We start from the raw sequence: 20,081 nt of genomic DNA, 5'->3' as shown, positions 1-20,081 counted from the left end.
AGATACTGGGAAGTGTCTCCATGATGTAGAGATAAAATATCTTACGGTGGAGTTAATGTGTAGTCAATTCCTCTCTCACCACCCCGTATTACATAAAGCATTTCCTTATTCCTAACATTCACTTTAGTTAAACATAGGTCCAAATTTGAACCTGAGAAGTCTAATTCAAAGCACAGACCTGACAGGATAAGAAAGCGACCCTTGCCCTGTGATGGCTTTTTGAACCTACTCAACCATCTGGATAACGAGAAGCACCATAGCAGGCAAGGAGACAGGACCACAGGGCCAGAAGCAGAGATGAGGAGAGGGCAGCTCAGGGAGAGGGAAGGAGAGGAGATGGTGGGTGTGGAAGGCCTGTCCCTCTCCAGGACAGCGGGTCTGGATGCAAGGTCTAGCTACCCCACATTTGCTTTAAGACATCATAAGCCATAACCTCGCAAAGTGCCTCCTGTCCCTGCCACCCTCATCCTGCCTTTGCATGGATGAGTATGTTGGGGCAGCAATTGGTAGACCTATCCAGGGAAGAAATCTCACTGAAAACTATATTCTTATGTTCTTTTTTTTTTATGGGGTGGGAAGAAAAAAAAAAAAAAAGAAAAAAAAAGTTTGATTTCAGCCAGGCAGTTCCACAGCCATTTAGGCTGGTAGGAAGCAGCAGGCGCCCACTGCTGGGGCACAGCTCCTCCCAGCAGGAGGTGAGGGCCTACGAGGCTACAATGACCACGAACCACCACCTGTAACAGCAGGTGACACTTTACCAGGACAAATCATTACCAACTTGGCAATGCAAAAGCCAGCCTGAGCTGTCTCTCACCCACATGGTTGTCCCCATGGTCATCCTACAGTGGGGTGAAACCCATAGCCCTGTCCTCCACAGGTCACCAGTACACAACACAAACAGCAGCGAGAGCTGAGCAGCCTTGGGCCTGTCAGCACATGCCTCAGGCAAGCACCACACATCCACACTTTGCACACTGCCTACAGGCACCACATGGGCCACAAGATGCCATTTGCTGCCTTCAGCACGCCCTACGCAGCCAGCACCCACGGCAGATGCAGCACCTGACGGGCAGAATATACCATCTCTGCTTCACACCTTACGCGACATCAGCATGACCACAGCAGCTCTGTGAGCCATACCACACCACCAGGGACAGACAGACATCAGCCCCCTCACAGAGCTCAGGCTCGCAGCCCACACCACCCCACATGCCCTGCTAGTGGAGGGGCATACACCTGCCTTCTTCCTCCTCATCCTTCTGATACTTAATGAAGTAACGAAAATCCTTACCTAGAGGGTGGGAACAACGTCTCATTCCTTCCTCTGCCATCTGGTTGATATTTCCGCTCGCTAGATTGTGAAATCCTATTTTTAACCTCTTCTGCTTAATGATATTCCTACGCTGGTCGCTGATTGACACGATCCTGCCTCCCGCTGCTTCTTCCCTGCCATACTCGGGCTGACAACAGCCATCCCTAGGCATGATGCCATGTCTAGGAGCAGAACAGCAGCCATTGCCCTCACACTGTCCTGAGTAGCCTTAAAGCATTATGCCCTCAAGGAAATAGGGCACAGGGTTTTTTGAGGGAGGCTGCAGGTGGAAGCCCTAAGGCCATTGATTTTGGGGGCGGGGCGGGGGGGAAGTTCCCAGGTGATCACACTATAACATGTATGAAACCTGCACTGGCCTAATATGGCCTCTGACTGCTGCCACCTGCTCTCCCTCAGGCCCAAAGCCCTGGCAGTACAAGTACCTAAAGCTCATTTTTGCTTGTTTGCTAAGCTCTGGGCCCCATCAGTGTGAATCTGCTGTGTGGGGGATTTGAATCTTAATTTATGTATTGCCTTTCTTTATTCTTTTTTTCTGAGGAGTGAGAGTTTTTTAGAGCAGAGGCTTCCTCAACGTGGAGTCAAGATGGTAACACTGTCATCCAATATTTTTGACTCATCTCTGTTTTGCTTACTGAATCGTCTTGCTGGTTGTGGACTCCTGTGAGGATGAAATTGCTGGGAAATTACAAGACACTCATCACTCCTAAGCACTCCAGTTCTCATCTCTGAAGGCTGCAGGCAAGGCATGGCAGCCACACGCAAGCTTATTTGCCCCTTTGCTACTGCACAGAGTTGGCTGGGGGGCACAAAACACACCTCGCCGTCAGGGTTAGTCTGCTCCCACCTCCCTTCTGGTGTTTGACCAAGAAGGTATATAGTATAACAAGTCACTAAAAAACACATAAAGCAAGTAAAAGACAAATGTTGCATACCATTGCATGACTAGTTGTTCAGACACTGTGTTTTTCTCATAAATGCACAGGTCCCACTTCCACACAACTCAATGAGAGGCATGACAGGCTAGGCTTCAGGTGTGCTGCTCTGGTCTGAGCTTACCCAAATGAACATGCCAACTATGTCCTTATTAAAGCAGTTGGTTCACGCATCTTTGGGTTGCCAATGGCTTCCTTCACTGCATAGCTCCTTAAAACAAAACATGGCATTTCTGAGCCATTACGTGGCACTGAAGCCACTGTAATGATTTATTTATGAAAAGTTTATTTAAACTACCGAAGCCATAGATGCCCATTCACTTTTACTGACATGTACTCTTAATTCCTCTTGTGAGGACATTGGTTACCTGGGCTAGAAGTAAGCTATTTCTAAAATCACTTTCTCTGGTCAGAGCTGTGCCACAAAGGTTCCCTTTGTCTCTACACATTGTTTCCATGCTTTCCTGATGGCTCAGCATGCCCTGAGCTTGTTTGAGTCCATGCTCTACTCCACAGAGCATGGGCAGCAGCTCCAGTTCTGCTTGCACATACTCATTTCCTTCCCTCAGCCTGCTGCTTCTAACAGTGTAGGCATTACATGAATGTTGTTCCTTGGACTCCATCAGGAGCACTGCTCTAGCTGCCCCAAGGAACGGTCCGGTATTTAGAGACTGCTGGATGGTTTTGGCTCTTGCCTTCCTCATGTTGGGCCTCTGACCATTCTCACAGTGAGCTGTGATGTCCCCTCAAAGGTCTGCCAGGATACAGACCTGTTTGGACAGGGAATGCTGCAGATGAGCTCTCTTTGTTTAGGTCATGTGAACTCCAATTGTTCATTCATTTGTTCTTTCTTTCTTTTTCTCTTTCTTTTTCTCTTTCTTGCTTTCTTGCTTTTTCTTTCATTCTTTTGTTCGTTCGTTCCTTCCTTCCTTCCTTTCTTCCTTTCTTTCTTATTCTTTCTTTCTTTCTTTCTTTCTTTCTTTCTTTCTTTCTTTCTTTCTTTCTTTCTTCTTCCTTTTTCCTCTCTTTCTCTTCCTTCCTCTTCCTTCCTTCCTTCCTTCCTTCCCTCCTTTCTTTCTTCTTTTCTTCTGTTATTTCTTTCTCTTTCTCTCTTTCTCTTTCTCTCTTTCTCTCTTTCTCTCTTTCTCTCTTTCTCTCTTTCTCTCTTTCTCTCTTTTCATAATTTTTGTATTAGTAGAACTAAAAACATCTTTGCTGCCAAAAGCTGACCTCTACTCTAGCAGTGTAAGCAAGATTATTCTTAGTTCCCTGATTTTTTTGGCTAATAATAGGACCCAAGGGTGGCTTAAGAAATACTGAGAGAATTAAAATATTGGATGGGTAAATGAAAAATGCAAATGAAAAGATTTGACTGAAGTAAGAAGCAATAATAAGCCTGTGAGGTCACTGATCATGTCCAGACTGTGTCGGGATGCGGGAAACTTGCACTCATTTGCACGGCAGCTATCACCCCCCGTGGAGAAAGGAGGGTGGAGTCCAGCTCCCACCACTGAGGTCATCTCCTGTCTAATCCTACACTTTTCATACTTCTGGAGCACGACTGCTGTGGTTTCAGCAGGAAGTGAGCTCAGCCCTGCCAGCCAAGGGGTGCGGGTTGTCAGAAATTTCCAGCCTGCTCCGCGGCCCAGCCCGCCCCCCAGCTGAGCTTGTTTATAAGTCCCTGGACCCTCTCTGCTTCAACAGAAAGAAATCTGTGACCATCAAGATCCACCTACTTTGTTCGCATTTCGTGCTGATGATGCATCGTAGGGCTGAACTTGGCAGGCCCAGCAGCCCAACCTACGAACACCAGTGCGCACGCGCTGGTGGTGCCCACTTGGCATGGGCTAGGTGTCTCTGCATGCCCAATCCATAGGGTGAGTAAGTTGGTCCCACTTCTCAGACCCAGGGTGTACTGACTTGAAATGGAGAAGTACTTGCAGCATGTTCTGGGAAGTGCCCAGTTCACTGCCCTACAACAAGACAAAGCAGCAGTTATTGTGCTTATTACATATCACGCATTGCATTCAGTCTGGCATGGACAGCAGAGTTCACAGGGAGCTGTTTTTCCTGCCTGCTCTGCATATGCAGCTGGAGGAGCTTGTCCCCATCCGTCATTGAGGGAAAACAGCTTTTCACTACAGACACCAGAGCTGGGTGCACCATGGTGGGCAGAAGGAATACCCATCCTCTTCCCACCCAGGTTTTGTTTTCCACTTCCAGCAGTTTTCCATGCTCCAGAGCTCATCAGATTTTTTTGAAAAGCACAACCTGGATCTCCTCAAAACTTCTCTTGTGCTTTTCAGAGCCCCCCGCCTATTATGCCGCTGCAGCTATGGGTGAGAGAGCGTGGGCACACAACCAGGACTGTCTGCTGTGGGTTTCCTTTGGTTAGTTTTTTTTTTTTTCTTAACAAATCTAATTCAGGTTTTGGAATTCTTGATGTAGGCTTTTCTTCCTAAAGAATGAAATAGAAAAGTCACTGATGATTTGTTCTTTCACTATATTTCAGTGCCAATACATCATTTAGCGCGGCAGCAGCCATCAATACCCACTCAGCCACTATCGTGCAGCTTTTCCCTGTCATTCACTATGTCATTTAGAAAGTGATAAAAATCCCAGCTTAGAGCAGTATATTCTCTTTTGTGATCCCCTACTTCCAGCAACCTTTCAAAGCACTGAACAGAATTAACAACAAATTACTTTATGAATACTGAGCCCTTTTGTTACAGTATTCTGAGGGTGCAATACTGTCAGATTTCAATTAAATTTAAGAAAAATTAAGCTACTCTGTGTGGCTGCTTGCTTAGACAGTGAGGTAATTATATATAATAAAGAGATCTGTTTAACAATTGCTCCTAGTCATGGCAACGTCGCACTGTTATTGTGCTTAACATGAAGAAAGACTGCTATATTGTTTTTAGAATGTGGGAAACCAGCAATAGCTGAGGCACATCATGAGCTTAACGCACAAAGTAGGATTTTTAACATTATTGGCTGCAGTAAATTAATTGTCATGACTTTCTCATTCTTTCAGGGAGTCAGGTTTTGCACATAGGTTAAAATTAACATTGTGAGATCCCTGGTAATGTGTGCACTGTGCCTGTGGTAGCAGGCATACAGTAAAAGTACAGTGCAGTTAAGTTTTTGTTGATCACAACACAACTCTATGGATGCTGCTTTTTCCTCTTTTTAAAAGGAAAGGAGGCCACAGCATGAAATTGTCATTGTCCTTTCCATATGTCTCGATGAGATGTGATGGCAGGTAGTAACACCAAGTATCCTGGAGGAGACTTCTCCATCACTGGAGCCAGGCATAGCAGTGCCCCAGCACCTTCCTTTCAGCAATCATGTCACAGGGGGAGATAAATGGAGTATATGTTACTGTGACTTCACAGTACGAGTGATTCTGTGTATTTGGGAAGACTAACAGACATGGAGAGCTCAGACATGCTCTTTCCCACATAGACACAATGACTTTTGCTCCCCGTTCCCAAGCAGTCATGGGATGTAGGCACTGCTTGTCTGGAAGTGCAGCCCTGGGCTGAGCAGAGGTATCTGCAGGGCATTTTGTCCTGGAGGGTGGAAAGAGGAATTTTAAGAGTAGTGCAGTTTTTCCTGTGTTGATAAAGTTTTTCATTGGGGGTTAGAAGAAAACAACTCTGTTCTGGGATTTGCTCCCCAGTAGCATTTTTTGAACTCGTAAAGTAGGAAGAGAAAATGGCAAAGTTCATTTGTGTTCAGGACTGAATTTTGTATCTTGGCGAAGATTGACTAGGCGAGCAAGGAATGTAAGTCAGCTTTTTGGTTTGTGCCATGAAAAGGAAAAATCTCAGGCCTAAGAAAATACTACACAGAAACACCTATGCTCTTTCAAAGGAACAATACCAAAGCTGGTGAAAGTGTCTTCTCACCAAGAAGGAGTGCTAGGAGGAGACAGCAGGGAAGCACATGCAAGAATTCACTTGGTACCAATGGTTTTTAAGAAGCATTTAAGAATCAGTGCAGTTCATTTCAAAACTCAGAACAGGGTGAAAACAGAGTGGAAAATTCTTGCAGGGCAGCAGTAGCCAAGCTGAGCTCCCAAACTTCTCAAGAGCAGCTCCCACGCTGGGATTGTGACACAAGCCAGCAGCAGAAGTATTTGGCACATGCAGCTTCTCGGAAATCCAAAGGTCCATCTGTGGGAGAAAGTTATTGGGTGAGGAGGTGACAAGGTAGCCAGGAGAAGCAAATAAACACCAAGAAAAGCAAAGAACTGCACTTGGGCATGGATTCACTAATTATCACTCAGGAAGGAGCTGGGCGTCACTGTGGATAATGCCATGGGAACATCAGATCCGTGATCCAGAATGATGGAAAAGGCAAATGGGACACCAGGAACTAAGAGGGAAGGAAGAACCAACAGAGCAGAGAGCAGAACCACACCATGTGCCTGCATCTGCTTCACATTCCTGTCATGCCTCTCAAAAATGATATAACAATATAGAAGGGATAGGGCAACAGCCATGATGAGAATTAGAGAGCAACATCTGTATGGGGGATGGCAAGGCGCCCTGGGACTCTCCTGCCTGGAGAAGACAACAGCTATCTCCAAAATGCTGCTGGCTGCAGAGAAGGACAGTAGGGGAAGATTTGTGGCTGCTTCTCTGCGTCTAAAACCTAAAGACATAAAATGAATTTATCTTGCAACTAAACTGGAATGAGCAGAGGAAGCCCTTTTCCATGTGGCACATAATTAAGCTCAAGTAAAGATAACTCTGGATGCCAAAAGTACAAATTGGTTTAAAACATAATCTGACAAATTCAGAGAGGAAAAAATCTATCAAGGGCCATTGAACACAAAGCCACAAGGCTTTCATAAGGAAGGTTGCTAACACCATTGCAGGGAATAGCAAACAAGAAATTACTGTGAGAAAAATTACTTTACAATAAAACAAATTAAAATCCCTATTGAAAACTCTGATTCCAAGTCTGAAGTAGCACAAGGGAAAACACGGGAAAAATCAGGTCTGTCAAGCCCGTGGAAGCAGCTACTTGAATTTCAACAATAAAGGCTACTGGGAACATGTCTGTCAGAGCAAAGGAACTGGGAAAATTGATCAAACAGTGCTGGGTGAGTTGCACTGCTTAGGTAGGACCTGAGTCCAAAGGCATCGGAACAGAGCTGATGGTCATGTAGAATGAATACCTGAGAATATTCCAGTATTTCTGTCTTCAGAATAAATCTTAGTTGGTTTGATATTTTCCAAATCAACTGTTTCTTGTCAGCATACTAAGTTCACTTGCAGTGTTTCATTCTGAAACAGAGCAAGGATATCCAGTACTTGCCTTCTTTGGCACTGTGGCTTTATGAAGAGTCAATCAAGAGCCCAGTGTCCCCTCTGTCCTCAAGGGATTCACCTTCCTGTAACGTACCAGCTGGCTGAGTCACAGGAAAGTACTCATTATTCTGTGGGAGATGTGGTCCTCTAGGGAGCCTTGCTCATGGAATAGTAGAGAGCCCAAATGTCTCAATGAAACAACATGCTGGAAGAAAAATGTAGCTTAGTGTTTTATTGCAGGATGAAAAATTAAATGTTCTTTGTAAGCCTAGTAAAGTGTTTTGTATTAATTATTTCCATTTGGATTAAATCAGCTAAAACCATATTTTGATTTTTTTTCAAGCTCTTTTGAAATATTAATATTTTCCTAATTTTTTTCTAAGATTTCATTTTCCATCAGAATTTAATTTTCCAGAAAATTCACAACAAATGTTAATTATCAGACTTAGGCAATTATTTTTTAGTTCGATAATCTAAACAAATAGGTATTTGCTAGAGATATCCAGAGAGCTAAAGAAAAAATGGCTCCCCTCTGAAGCAACTTAGCACAGAGCTTGATAGTTTTGAAGAATAATATCTATTTAAAAACATAATAACTGAAGAGGAGGGACCATGCATTTGATGTCTTTGTCACGAAAAAATCTACCATCAATATTCTGACAGTGGACAAAAAGCCACTGAGATGGCCACAGAAAAATTCATAGAGGAAAAAGATTTATAATTTGAATTTTAAAACTTATGAGACTAAAGCAATTAGTGGGAACCTCTCACAAGCTATTACGGAAGGTCATCAGACCTTTGTATTTCTGGTTGTGTTTGTGTGTAACTTTAACTGCAAGTGCTAGGATTCAGAGAAATAATCGGGATGGGACCTCGCTGTGCAGCTTGCTATACGTACATGAGCTCAGCTTGCCCCGGAGGCTTCCAGTTAAAAGACCTGTGGTTGATGGGTAAGAAGTGTGAATAAGCCACATGAGCAAATGAATACGCTGAAGTATTAGCCCAGCACAGTCTTCCTGCATGCTGTTCAAGCCACGGCAGGACACAAACCATTATTAGATTATATGTGGAGTAGAATAAAGGATTAGTTTGAAAAGCACGTTCAGAGGCAAATCCTAAATTAGGTATAAAGTAAGATCCCTATCTAAATGTTGCAGAACTTGGAGGGTGGCAGCCAGTCCTCCTCAGCTTTTAGTCCTATTTCCTCATGGAGCACACTGAGCTGATCATCTCATTGAAAAAGCTTTAGCAGTGAGCAGCTATGAAAAATATAACGCCAGAAAATTCTGCATGGAGAGGGGAAAAAATGCAATGTTCTCCACTCTAAAAGTAATCTCGTCTTTCTGGAAACAAAAACAAGCAAACAAATTCCATTATTTGATTGCAACAATCTTTAAAAAAATAGAATCACCTTCAGACACAGAACTAGCATGGAAATTTTCAGTGCAACTGATGGAAGTTTGAGAAAGCTGGACATCTGATACAAGCGGGTTACAGATGAAAGCAGCTTTTCACCCTTACCTCAGGCAGATTTAAGCAGTCCTCTCATGCAAGGGTGTCAAACCCATTTTCTCTGGTGGACACCATCCAACATCTTGCCAAGCTGTATTCATCCAGAGTCTAACAAGAGGGGTGGACATACTGCACAGCAAAAGAGTATTTCCTTTGCTGAGATTGCTGCTCACTGATGTCTCTTACACCTGGTGAGGAACTGCATGAAGTCAGCCCAATGTTAGTTATTCAGCACAAAAAAACACGGTTCCCAAGCTGAAAATTCCCGGTTCTTGTGTGTCGTCCTCATTATGTGCAAGTGTGCTCCATTCACATCTGATACAGTCACAAGGTCCTGTATACAAATGTAGTCAACATCTCAGGTTAATTAAACTGAAAATGCCTCTGCTTTGTAACTCCTCTCTTCTGTGTCCACCTGCAAATATAGGCTCTGCTCCAGAACTGCCCAGAGACCTCAGAGAGCATCTGTCAGAGTTTCTGCTTAGAAGCTTAGAATTAATTTAATACAGACGTTCCTTTTATTTATTTATTTATTTTTGTCTTAGTGCAGGTTCAACATGCTTAAAGGCAGCAGAAGCATTGTTTCCAAAAATGGTAGACCCCACAGGCTGCCTGTTGGGTCTTCTCCAACAGAGTAAGGAACTGGATGATGTTATGGCCACCTGTGAAGGCTTCTCTATAGTAAAACATCCTTTTTAAAAAGATGCTTTTCCTGAGTAATAAATAAAAGGGTATCTATGTGTTCACATTACAGTAAGGGTAAAGCACAAACTGGGTAATATACATGCATTTCACACATACGCTTCCAGGTGTGGATGTCATCTTGCTGTTTGCAGTTTGTTTCTTATATATTCCTTTGGTATTGATCACTACCTGAGGCACTTGTTTTCAGTTTTGTTTGTTTGTTTGTTTGTTTGTTTTTAGTAATTACCTTTTGTTGTTGTTGCTGTTGTTGTTATTATTGGACTAGATAATCTTCAGAGGTCCCTTCCAACCTCAGCTTTTCTGTGATTCTGCAATTATTATTATTATTATTATTATTATTATTATTATTTAGAACAGGTGTTACTTTAGAGGACAAAAATTAAGCAGGAAGTATTCTAAGGTATCTTCTTACATATTTCTGTAAAATGTAGCTTGAAAGTAGTACTTGTATCCTCTTCTGCTATAGAAGTTACTTATTAAAAAAAAAAGATATGGAGAGTTCTGGTTACAAATTTCATTTAATCAGAGGAATGAGAAACTCTCAGTCAACATTTTACAGAAGATGACTGCAAGAAGAAAAATACTTACAAATTTTCCAGACGATATAAAATATCTACCAGAAGAATCAAAAATAAAGACAGTTTGTGAAGATTTATAGACTAATCATCTGATCTGCATAACATCCATACTATAATACTACAGTACACATACGTAAAAGTATATGTGCCACTTTTTCCATACATCCATACCACATCCTTTTCCAAATGTCTACCTCACATGAGCATTTTGGCAAAATGTTTTTGATTTTGTCTTTTTTTTCTATAATTTGTACTAAAAATCTATTTCTGTTGTTTAAAGCAATCAAAGAAAGAAATAGTATTCTGTGTTTATAAACTGTACTATGTCTGTCAATAAACTCATGTGTACTGCTACCAACCCTGAAGATATATCCTAAATACAAAGGACCAAGAATTTAGGCAGCTATCTCAACCCAAATCAAAATCTAACCACTTATCTGTCCTATCAGTGTTGTTAATGGCCAGAATGCTGTAAAGCAAAGCAACTTTCCTTATGCATCACTGGCATTAAACGTTCTTCAAGCAAAATTAGGTTCTCTATTAAAAATGTGCTTTAATGACTTTGCATGGGAGGAATAGAACAAAGTTGAGTAAAAATTCTCTTCCTGATGCAAAAGAACACCTAGATCAGTCATTGCTACTATTCTTCTGCAGTGTTAATGAGAGTAAACACAATAAAAATAATTTTTTATCACTCAGAATATGATTCAGTAAGAGCCAGAAGATCTACTGATTAGGAAAGGGCTTTTTGTTCATTTAATTAAGTAGTTACTTAATGAAGTAAGATGGCACTTAAGATCTAAGCCTGCAAAGAGTTTGGAACACTGTAAGTTCTTGTACTTCCAAAGTAGCCTGCATTAAGATTGTTTTTCCTTGGGAGGTGACATCTCGATTTTACAGATGGAGAAAAGGACTTTGAGTTCTAATGAGATTAGTCATTGCCAGCAACATCCCCACTGTGCAATAGGGGATGTATATTGCTGGGTATCAAAGTACTTCTTGCTACATGGGGACTGCTGTTGCACAGATATGATGATTTTTATTTTTTTTTTAACAAAAAATTTTGACCGGGAAGACAATTTTGTTTCAACATTTTTTCATAACTTTTCTTTTTTTCCAGAATCTCAAAGTAAAGTTTTGGACATGGACAAACTGAAACACTGCAGCTGAAAATAGCATTTATAATTTTCAGCCAAATATTTTACCAGCTTAGAGACTTGCTGGCTATTAAAAGAGTTTTAAAGTTTATCTGTAATTTGGAAAGAAATTGCTTAAAAAAAAAAAAACTTTCTTAAGCAAATATTTTTTGTTGAGAAAACCAAAACAGTATCAGGTTTAAGTCTTTGTGCAGGATACAGAATTGAAAACAGACATTTCCCATAGGAATGCCCATTTCATCAAGTTTTCCATTTTGACCGAGCAGTTGTTTTTCTACACACAAGGAGGGGGAGAGGAGTTTTATGGCCATGTTTCTATTAGCTCAGTTATTGTTTCTTGCTCTTTACATTGTGCCCACACAGAGCTGAGTTGCAGCCCCTGGCTGCTACTGTCCCAGTGGGTGCAGGTGCTGCTGGGACCACGGTGGCTTTGCTCAGAGCTTATTTAAGAGTCAACGGTTTTAGAGTCATAGAATGATAGAATGGTTTGGGTTGGAAGGGACCTTAAAGATCACCCAGTTCCAACCCCCCTGCCATGGGCAGAGATGTCACCCACTAGATCAGGCTGGCCAAGGCCCCATCCAGCCTGGCCTTGAAACAAGCAAGTTTAACAGCAAGCTCTCTTCACCACAGCACAACAGTGACTGCTTCCTTCACATGTTCATTAGTAAGCAGGTGCCTTTGGTAGGTGGAAAGGAAGAACCTACACCTGAGCCGAAACCTGCAGGAAAAGGCCTGCCCCAGCCTGGTGCTGACAATTTTCACATTGGCTGACACAAATCTGCTGTGGTGTTTGGGTAAGGACACTGCAGAGGCAGTCGTGGGACTGGGAGAGCAGCAAACTTCCCACCATCCGTGCCTCACCCTACCCGTATATGAACCGTAAGATGATAAATGCTATCTAACCTCCAGGTCAAGGGAAGCCCGTAGTTTTCGGTGTCCCTATTGATTTGGAAGTCTTTCATTTGGTCCTTTGGAATGTACGCACACATTCAGATAGGTGAGTTATGGTGAGATGTTGATGACACACTGGTATTTCTGTATCCTGCCCACAGCCATACATCCAGGCTGATGAGCTGAGAGGTGGTGGCAGCATGGTTCTAGCTGCTTACTGTGCAGAGGTGTTACCTGGAATGCATGAATATTTTACAAAATAAGCCTCAGTAGTCCCCAGGCATGGTATCACTTAGAGCATCTTGGCTTTATCACATCCCTGGCCACACAAGCACTTCCCAGAAGCCCCAGGGCTGCACATTTTCTTACATGAAATGTACCTGATGGTCAGGTCACCACAGATGCTCTCCCTTGTTTAATAAGTCTCTAATTATATAGTTGCAAACCCCGCAGGGTTGCATATTTAGGCGGTCAGAAAGCCCCTGCATCACAGTAGCCACTGCCAAGACTTACAGTCCAACCCAGCTATGGGCTGCTGCCCAAAAACACAGCCTTGTTCTCCTCTCGGGTGCCAGCCACGCACCATGCCTGATGGTAGAGAGGGTCTGAGATGGTTTCCAAATCGGAGCAAAATCTCATAACTTCAAAAATCACCAGCGGGTTAAAAATTGCCTCCAGGCTGACTTAGAACAGCCAACATATTTCCAATATTTCATCTGGATAGTGTTTATCCATCTCATTTGAGCCTTTATGTTAAATATGATGTGTTAGCTGGTATATTTAATATGGAGCATGCTAAAGATACTTTTATATAGAAAGAAAATGAAATGAAAACATGATAAAGTCAAAACAATTTTATCTTATATCAAAACAAAATGTTTTGATATTATTAAAATAAATCAAGAAAGTAAAAATGAAATGTTTTGACTTTTTCTTGTTAAAAATATTTGTCAGAATTGACACATTCTTGCAAAACATTTGGATTTTGACAAACAGAACTCTTTTTACAGAAGAATTGTTTTAGTGAGCTCTAATTAAAAACTGGCTAACTCACAGATCTCAAAAAATAGTTGTCAGTGGTGAATTATTACTGCGTGTCATATATATGGTAAAAGGGATCTGTTCATGGCCCAGTGCTATTTAATATTGCCATCTGTGATCCTGAAATGCTTTTGACAAATTTCTAGGTAATGAGGAGCTTGGCAGAGCAGCCAGGGCCATCACAGTGCAATCAGGATCACCTCGGGAATCCAGTGACTTGAGTGTCATGCGTTTCAGTGCAAGGAAATCCAGACCTTGACCTCATGCACAAAGATGCCACCTGACAGGAACTCTGCCTTGGCAGAAAGGGATTGGTGATTTTTAGTCAACAAGACAAATGGCTTAGCTGTGAATAAATGCTGGGGAGAAGCAAGCAGGACACAGAGAGGTGACCAGCTGTGGAGTACAGCATCCAATTGTGGGATCGGTGATGTAAAATTGTGTGTTCAGAAAAGTGTAAGAAAGAAAGCTGAACTAATGAGTTTCACTTGGTTTTGCCTGTTAGAAAGACTGAAAAGTGACAGGGAAAAAAAAAAGTGAAACTTTTTTGTTTTGTTTTGTTTTTCTTTTTAAAGCAGAGAAAATTATAATATGGAATTTAAGGCAGACAAATTCAGAGGAAAAGCAAAGCAACACAACTGTTTTTAATAGTGAGTCTGACTGACCACTGGAACATGGTACCTGCCTGTAGTGATTTTACCTCGCTAGGCAGCTGAACTCCACCCGCTCTCTCACTCCCCCTCCTCAGAAGAGGAGGGGAAGAAGAAAAGGAGAGAACCAACTCACGGGTTGAGATAAGGACAATTTAATTAAAGGAAAAATAATTATTAAGGGAAAATTACTATTAATTAAATAATTTAACTAAAGGGAAAAGGGGAAAAATGGGGAAAAAAAAAAAAGCAAAGGCTGTGTGGAAGTGCAGAGGAAAGAAATTACTCTCTACTTCCCACCAACAAGCGATGCTTGACCTTGTCCTTGAAGCAGGGCCTCAACACACATAGCTGTTGTTCGGGAAGAGGACAGATATTTTTATAATGAGAGCCCCCCTCTCCTCCCCCTTCCCCACCTTTTATTGCTGAGTGTGACACCATACGGTATGGAATATCCCTTTGGTTGGTTTAGGTCAGCTGCCCTGGTGATGTTCCTTCCTCACCTCTTGCTCACCCCCAGCCTGATGACTCTGGGAGGGTTGTTGAGAGTACTGTTGTGTACTGCTGTGCCAGTACTGCTCAGCAGCAGACACAATGCTGGTGTGATATCAGTGCTGTTCTAGCTACACGTGCAGAGGACAGCACTGTACGGGCTGCTGCAGGGAAAGTTAACATCCCAGCCAGACCCAGTACACTGCCAAAGCAGTGAACTCTCCATTTCGGGTTCCCTTCAAGTCAAGACTGGCTGCTTTGCTGGAGCCACAAGTTGTTTTCATTCAGCCTAGCACTAGAAGGTAAAAAATTATATGGCCTGAATTACGGAAATGATCAGAGTAAGTATTCTATTAATACATTTAACATCCATGTGAATCTACCAACTAATTATCTGCACATGGCAGATAATCCGAGGATAGCCAGGAAATTGTCAGCAGATCTTAAATTATGCTGAAAATCGTTAATTTGTTATCAGTGTTGTCAACAATTGTTGAAGGTGGATGTTTGGATTTAAAATAGTGTCCTGGAAATGACTTCACGAAAGCTTCTCAAACTCTCAGAACTGTTGTACCAACACTAAAGAGACTGGCATTTTAACCTTTATTTTGGGGGGGGGGGGGGGGGGGGAGGGACAAAGAGAGCCATTCCAGAATAACTGCCCTGATGGTGAGGAGACTCATACAGATGCAGGCTAGACACTTGCTTTCCTTCCTGATTCCAAAGAGAGGGTTTCATTGTTGCTTTATACATTGCCCCAGATCTCAGGAAATTTTCAGCAAACAGAACACAAGTATAGGGAAAATTTAGTCTCAGTGAGCACTGTTTTTCCTCAGGAAAAAAAGACGTATTTGAAAAGCTTGATCAATTTAATATCTGTGTTTAATTCCTGCTCATGCTACAAAACCCATTCTGTGAAGCTGGGTTTGTAATTTATATTTCTATTATGTTCTTCTCTACATGTCAAATGGGAAAATGACCTACTTTTGCATTTACTTCCATTACAAGTTCTTTGGGTGGAAGATTGTGTGTGTGTGTGTGTGTGTATTTACAAACAAAATAAAAAGCAAGACAGCTTTTGGCTCATTTGTAGCACAGATAATATTTGTTCTTCTCCTGCTCTATTTAAAATATATAGTCAACATTTAGAAAATGCCACTCAGAGATATTATCTGCCATCCATGACTTGAATATTATATATGTAAATAAAATATTGAATTATTTGAAGAAATTGAATTATTTTATGCCATGTGTTTTTTGGTAGAACAATATGACAGTAAAATAACATTTTGCAATTTCAGATCATTTCCCTTGGCAAGGAAATTATATTCACTAGCCAGCTCTTTTTTTTTTTTTTTCTCTGTTTAATGTACATATGATAGATACCAGTTAGGACGACCGATGGTTTTGGTAGAATGTTGCTCACAACTAGGTGTAGTAACTGATTCAATGAGAAAATACCATCTATCAGCTCCTGGAATTTTCAACTCTCAAAATCTCATCACGCTTTTCAGTTTTAGAAGCCCCTGTTTTGCTTTTAGAGTAGGACCTCTTTAAATTGATTTATTTACATTTGTATTGTTTGCATTACTTGTGTGCATTATATGTTATACAAAATTATATATACAGAAAGGGATTTGCTTGTTTTAATTGTGATAGTCGTAGCCATTTCTCTGACACCAGGGATTCCTGCCATTATTTATCAGTATCTAGGATAAATCCAAGACCTGGGCAATCTAAATATATAAAATATGTCAGGAAAAAAGAAATTGAGAACACAGGTGGATGGCCCAAATCAAGTTAACTAACAGGTTACGAGGCAGAGCAAGGTATTAAACTGAACCAGCTGCCTAGTCACATTCCTCCTAGTGAATCCACCTGATGTATATTTGTTCACAGCCCAAGGGAGGATTTGAAGCAGCAGTAATACCCTATTTGGTCCAGCATTATGAAACATAATATGGCAACAATAATATTACTCAGTGGTGAAGTTTAAAATAACACTTATTTTTGGCACTCAAAGTAATTCTCCACTTGCAATATCCTAACACAAGTATGTACTTCTCCAGTGAAGCAGCTATAAATCAGGATACTGAATGACATGACTTTAAAAACTTGGCATGGAAAAGTGATCTCAGTAGCCTGTCTCACCAATTCATTGATGCAATCCATATATCATTTCTTGCAAGATGAATTTCTCAGCTGTCTCTCTCTGCCAGTTTTCTCTGGACTCTCTTGCTAACAACCAGGTTATACAAAGCAAGGAGTAATATTTACAGCACCCTCACTGTGCACACACACAGAATAGGCAATAACCACACCTTATTAAAATTTCAGTCTTTCTGATTCACAGGCTGTTAAGTCTAGTGCAGCAGGTTTTGCTAATCTTAGTCATAGAAAATAGGCCAGGAGGAATTCTGCAATGCACCTCACCTCAAGACCATTGAGCTAAACCTTTTTATTCCAAATATTCTTCTTCTGCTTCTGACTTTTTGAGGTACCTTAATATTTCCTCGTCAAACTTTTGCATAATCAGCTGGGCTAGGTAAAGGCTGGGTACAAATTTTCAGGTTCAAGTTACCACAACATAAATAGCAGTAATTGAGTTTTATTTGAGGAGTAGTTGTAGCATTAAATGGGCACCCACCCTGGAGAACATCTCATGTGTGCATTTCTGTTTTTCCACGCAATTTTTTAACCTAAAAGATCCTAAGCAGTTGAAATGAACCATACCCTCTAAAGAACAAATTTACTTCCCAAACATGAAGCTCAGATCTTGCAAGTAGACATAGTTTTGAGAAACCATGGAATGCTACGCTGAACACTGCTGGATCTCCAGTGGGACATCCGGACAAAAACATGCAAAATCACAACTGCTTTTGATAACATACGCCAGGAAAACAATAAAGTAAATATGACAGCTTCATAAGGAGGTCTTTTTTTTTCTCTGCTGCAAACTGATTATCTGCAGCAAATCTCTGATTTATTCATCATTATATTCAGTATCTTCTGCCCCTCACCTTGGATGTTCCCTTTGTTTCATATGCCCATGTTCTAACCCTCCACTCTCCCCCTTGTCAGTATACCTTTTCATTAATATCTCTTTCTCTCCACTCTTTCAACATCTCTATTCCCTTCTTCCCCCTCTTTCTTCTCCATGGTACTCAGAAGTGCACTATTCATTATGATCCACTACAAATGAAGTTTCCTTCTTTTACACTTTCCTCATACATCACAACTCCTCCACCTTAACCACCAATGTTTGTATTCACACTGGTTAAGATTAGAGTAATACATTTTCTTGGTCTAAGGCACAAGATACAGAAAAAACTTTTTCCTTATTGTGGGGAATTATTAGACAATTTGATTACTTTTGTTTGCTTTAACCTGCTTCTGAAATCTTGGTGCTAAACAGCATCTGTGGTGCGAGATTGTACTATATGAGCTAGAGCTACGATCACTCATACTCCCTCTAGTATATGCAACAGGGAAAAACTTTTGTATCTCGTAAAGCTCTAACAGCAACATTGGCATGATGACTTAATTCACCCACTTCTACAAGCTAGTCAGTTCCATTTGGTTATGGAGAAAGTACGAAACTGCAAGATTGTTCAGTGCAGATAAAGCATCACCACCAACAGGTTATCTGAATTGCTAAATCTGGACAAGTGTTCCGGGCAGTCAGGCAGCAGACAAACCTTCTGTACCCTTTAGGCACTTTCAGTTGCGCAATCCAAAGGAATAAACACTGGACAGTGGATTGCTAGTCGTCATTTTTCCAAGCCTGAAAAAAAGTTTTGCCTTAAAAACTTATGGAAGTTCATAACGAGGGCCAGAAGAGGCCCCGTGGATCCATCCAAGAGGCCAGATCAACACCAGGATTTGGTGCAACTCTTAAGTTTGAAATGTGAGACCCCTACCGGCTCTCACAAGAGCTGTCAAGGTATTATCACCGCCCAGATAGAAGAAAGCAGGGCAGAAGCATCTGCTCACAAACTGGAACTGCAGGCCAACTTTCAGACAGCATCTCAAGTATTTAAAAGTTCAAATAAATGAGTTGTGGTTTTGTTGTTGTTGTTTTTTTGTTGTTGTTGGGTTTTTGTTTTTTGTCTCCCTCCCTTCATATTCTTTTCATGTTGCTATTTTACTGACAAAATCTGAGGAAAATATGCTGTTGTTTTTATAGTGCAACACGATTGGCAAACCCCCACTTTAGAGAAGTGTAGGTTGCAGCACACATGACTAACGATTAATGATGCTCATTAAAAAATGAAGTTCTGATGAAATTCATTAATGCTTGGCTTGAGTCTTGCTAACAGTTACGCAACATTAAGAGCAAGGCAATTACAGATCTTGGCTGCAACTCATTGAGAGATAAAAGAACACCCTTTTTCCTGTTTAACTCAGTGTATGACATGCCGTACTACAAAAATAAGCTGTCTCAAAAAGCTTCTTGAACAATGAGACAGTCTGCAGCTCCATTGCCACCTGCGGGTAAGTGCTGGAGTCTGCCATCCAGTTCCATTTCACAGGGCACAAAGAAATAAAAGTATCAACAGAAAATAACTGCAAAAAAGAGCTGTGCTTCTGACTTGCCCCAGTCAGTCTTGAAGTCATTTGAAGTAGACACCACCTTTGGCCTCTTAAGTAACTGCTAGCATTTGAACAATTCTATGCACTGCTCTTTTCACACTCCTGAAAACTTAAAAAACTGACAAGTAGCTTTATTCTAAATAGCACTGCAAGAGACGAAGATAAGGATGAACTGCAGACTAATTGTAGGGAACGTTAGCAGGGGATGGGAAGGAAACAAGTCATGGTCAGCAGCCTAAGTATAGAGCCTCAAGGAAGACTTTCAAAAGTATACAAGAAAAGGGTCACACTTCCCAACTTCCCATTTCAAAGCTAGTTCCTGATGAAATAAACGTTGTTGCCCTTACTTGCAAGCAGTAAAAGCACACTATGGGACTTAAAAGAGAAAAGAGCTGTCCCTGCCCATTCAGTAACAAGTGCAGGTTCTGAATGGAGACCGCCAGTAGGATACACGCACTGACATACATAAAAGATTCCAATTCCAGTGTGCTCTTGTGCAGCTTGACTCTGCCGTGTTAATGGGAGTAAGGGCTTCTATTTAATAAATCCATTATAAGCCTAAAATTTAATGGTAAGTGGACTGTTTTGAATTCACTCAAGGAATAAATTTTTTTCCTATGGGTGCAGATTTTATACAGCTAACACTTCAATACATTATGTATTGAAGTCCACTCCACACACCATTGCTTTCCCCCCATCGCATCTGTAGTTTGATCCTGTATCTTGAGGAAAATGCCCTACTCAACTCAAGACTGTATATTCTGGACTGACTTTCAAAAAAGTCTTTATTACTTCCTAATGACAACTTCTAGCTCAGTAAGAGCTTGGTCTGCATTTTCTGTAAAAACAAGGCATAGACACCAGAGAAAC

The sequence above is a fragment of the Cygnus olor genome, chromosome 1 (genome assembly GCF_009769625.2).
Source record: "Cygnus olor isolate bCygOlo1 chromosome 1, bCygOlo1.pri.v2, whole genome shotgun sequence".
NCBI lineage: Eukaryota > Metazoa > Chordata > Aves > Anseriformes > Anatidae > Cygnus > Cygnus olor.
Note: the sequence above shows the minus strand (reverse complement) of the source record.